The sequence below is a fragment of the Aplidium turbinatum genome, chromosome 4 (genome assembly GCF_918807975.1).
Source record: "Aplidium turbinatum chromosome 4, kaAplTurb1.1, whole genome shotgun sequence".
NCBI lineage: Eukaryota > Metazoa > Chordata > Ascidiacea > Aplousobranchia > Polyclinidae > Aplidium > Aplidium turbinatum.
Genome location: NC_137475.1, coordinates 17,348,908 through 17,352,768, shown reverse-complemented (window position 1 = coordinate 17,352,768; position 3,861 = coordinate 17,348,908). Strand labels below are relative to the sequence as shown.

The 3,861-nt window shown below is 34.3% G+C and overlaps 1 non-coding gene across 1 annotated transcript; it reads left to right on the top strand.

The window, feature by feature from the left end:
* The first annotated feature begins 257 nt into the window (after nucleotides 1-257).
* Nucleotides 258-364, top strand: LOC145769773 (U6 spliceosomal RNA). Its single transcript, XR_014289086.1, has one exon. It is a non-coding gene; the product is annotated as a U6 spliceosomal RNA (small nuclear RNA).
* Nucleotides 365-3,861: the final 3,497 nt, after the last annotated feature.

Here is a 3,861-nt window from a genome sequence, read left to right as displayed (position 1 = left end):
TAGTGACCTGCAAACATATCAGCGAAAAATAGGCTCCAATAACAGGGAAAAAGAAACCAGGCACCATGAAACAAACGCTTGTGGAAATCATCGAAAAATCGTAATTCGTGAAAAGTCTTCCTTCTAAAAAAGCAATGAGTTGGTTTTTCATCCTTTTTGTGAGAGTCTATAAAACCGTTTTTTTTTTTAATATGGACAACTGTCACTTGCGGTGCTTATCAGCATGGCAAGAATTTGTTGGTTAACAACATTTTGCTGTACTTGCTTCGGCAGTACATATACTAAAATTGTAACGATACAGAGAAGATTAGCATGGTCCCTGCGCAAGGATGACACGCAAAATGGTGAAGCGTTCCATATTTCTTAAAACAAAAACATTTTGCAGTACAAAGCTAAATATTTTCATAATACAATCAGAAAAAGTCTTTAACTTTACATATAATATTTTGACAATTCATTATAAATTGAGTTGGCACACCGACCTATTTTGCCAACAAAAACTTGCATAATAAGAACACTGCTCGTGAAACACTATAACGGTGAAACGCACACTAGTGTTTACATGACATTTGCAAACTTAAAATAAGCAACTCTATGCTCACAGACAATTTCGAAATTCGAAAACAGACGTTTTAATCAACCACTGGGACAGTGTGGCTGGACATCGCATTGGAATAACTTTAAGCAACCCCCACCTAGAACTATAGTAGTAGTCGAGGGTCCGATGGAGGACCTCTGGCAGTGCTAAAAAGCAGTGCTCTGGCACTGCCCTAGCAGAGCCAAAAGCAGAGTCTTGGCAGAGCCAAAAGCAGAGCCTTAGCAGAGCAGTCTGGCAGAGCCTTGGCAGAGTCTTAGCCTCTGTCCTGGCAGTATTTCTTGTTTGTTTATTTTATGAGAAAACAGCCCCCTTACAATGCTACGACTGGCAGTACAGAACAAGAAGTAGTGTGACAAAGCAGTGAAAGCTGAGTATTGTCGCAGTACAGAGCGAGCAAGAAGTAGTGTGACAAAGCAGTGAAAGCTGAGTATTGTTTCTTGTTTGTTAATTTTATGTGAAGTTGATATTATTTATATCTTGTTTGTTTATTTTATGAGAAACTGTTATTATTTATTTCTTGTTTGTTTATTTTATGAGAAAACAGTCCCCTTACAATGCTACGTCTGGCAGTACAGAGCAAGAAGTAGTGTGACAAAGCAGTGAAAACTGAGTATTATTTCTTGTTTGTTTATTTTATGTGAAGTTGATATTATTTCTTGTTTGTTTATGTTATGTGAAGTTGATATTATTTCTTGTTTGTTTATTTTATGTGAAGTTGATATTATTTCTTGTTTGTTTATTTTATGTGAAGTTGATATTATTTCTTGTTTGTTTATGTTATGTGAAGTTGATATTATTTCTTGTTTGTTTATTTTATGTGAAGTTGATATTATTTACTTTTGTTCGTTTTATTGTATGAGAAATGCAGTACCCCGGCAGTGCTACGTCTGCTAGTACAGAGCAAGAAGCAGTGTAGAAAAGCAGTGAAAGCTGAGTATTATTTATTGTTTGTTTATTTTATGTGAACTTGACATTATTTTTTATTTGTTTATATGATGAGACAAGCTGAGTCCTAACAGAGCAAGAGTCCTGACAATGTCCTTAGCGTCTGGTAGCAGTGCAGAAAAGTAGTGAAAGATGAGTATTATTTCTTGTTTGTGTATTTTATGCGAAATTGAAATGATTTATATCTTGTTTGTTTTATTTTGTGAGAAAGGCAGTCACCATACAGTGCTACGTCTGGTAGTACACAGCAAGAAGCAGGGTAACTAAACAGAGCAGTGTAGCCAAACAAAGCAGTGTCTTAAAAGCTGAGCAATGACATTATATTTACTTCTTGTTCTTTATTTTATGAAAATAGAAAAGCTTAAAACACACCACAGCGCTACCATTTGCTGAAAATAGTTCCACCGCGTCATCGTTCATCGGTGTCACAACCGTTGCGTAATCTTAATTCGTCTGGATAAATGAAAAAAGAAGTCGCTACTTTCCTACTCATGATTTTGTAGGAAATTTGTTGTTAATTACTTCCTCACCTAGGCATGTTCGAAGTTGCCTCAAACTATATTGCAACACTTATTTTAATTGATACTGTTTAAGCTAAGAAGATTAGTTGAACTAAAGTTTTATTTTAGTTTGATAAAAAATTATCATCTAAGGTATATTTGTTAAGTAACAATTTTTTTTGGTTGATTTAAGTTTATCGCAATCCAGGGTTTTAAAGGGTTCCTTAGTCACTGATCATTTAGTTTTGGAATTCATTATTTTCTGTAACCTTTCGCAGTTTCCTTAAACTATATTGCAACTCTGATTTTAATTCATACTCTTTAATTTTTACCCCTATATGTCCAACAGTTTACTTTCAAGTCAGCCAAAAACTTAACAAATCCTGTATTCTTTCATCTTGTTTCAGTTTATACTTGTTTTGGTAAACCTCCATTTCGTCTCCGTGTCGTGAAGGTCAGTAACGGCTTTAGTTACAAGCTTAAAACTAATTGTTTGTGTCTGCAGTAATCCCTGAAATTGTTACAACTCAAGGTCTGAAAAAGTGATAGCTTTGTGGCAATGACGTAAATGTAAGTTTGTCGTTTTATTTGTATTTTTGGAAATAAATTTTATGTCTTACTGTATGATGCTAACAACAACTAAGCACTCACATGATAATATAATAACACGACGTGGTAAACGATCACTCTTTTTTATAATAAGGACACCGAAATTAGCACCTAGCCTCCAAGACATTTTGTTTTTTGTAAGAACACGCAATCACACCAACAAAACATACCATAAGTCTACAACAATCCATTTATTCTGAGTTTTTTATGAAGATGTTCCGTTCAGATTCTGTAAGAGACTTGCCTATAAAGTTTTCTCAGGTGTGATTCTGTATGAGTTGACAACAAGAGATGTGTTTGAAATTGCCAGGTGAGACACTATCGATCTATGACATACTCAAGTGATGGTTACCAATAGGGTTTTTAGATAAACTTCTGAGTGTTGTAGTCATTTCAAGTTTTATCTCAAACTACTTGTAATGATAAAAAGACAAGATTTTCTAAATATGAGAAACAAATGCAAGTGTACACAATCCCTTTTGCATAAAAGAACCACACAAATAAACACCTAACAAAAGTCGCATATAATGCTTTTATAATGATGATCAACACAATCACTTTTTAGCACAAGGTTTACAACGCATGATTTGACAAGTGGACGACTTTATAACAACTGCAAGTTTACTTTTGGTGACAGAGCACAGAGTACGTGTTCTTAATTACGTTTTCTTTTCCAAATTTATAAGAAATTTTATAAGTTTTAGTCTGTGATTTTATTGAGTAGACCTTTATAAGTTTTAGTTTGCGATTTTGTAAAACAAAAGATGAAATGTGTGGGCATATGTTGAGAGGATCGTCAGACCAGCTGCATCAATTGGTTGTTGAAGGTAGGGTAGAAACAGAAAGGTCCAGGGAAAAAGAGACGAACATGGAGAGCTGTTGTACACCTTGTCAAGCATTGAGAAGCTAAAAGAATAACAAAGGTACTAACAACTGAAAGTTTCTTTTTTGTAACAAAACACATATTTTCCTTTGCTTCGGTTTATCTTTTAGTTCAATTTTGTAGAATAAAATATGAAATTTAAAAGACATATCTTGAGACCATTGTCAGATCAGGTACATCAATTGTTTGTTGAAGGAAGGTGAACAAAAAAGATGCAAGGGAAAACGGAGACGAACTTGGAGAGGTGTTGTACTAATGTGAGCTGACTTGTCAAGCATCGAGAAGCAAAAAGAATAACAAAGATACTAACAACTGAAAGTTTTTTT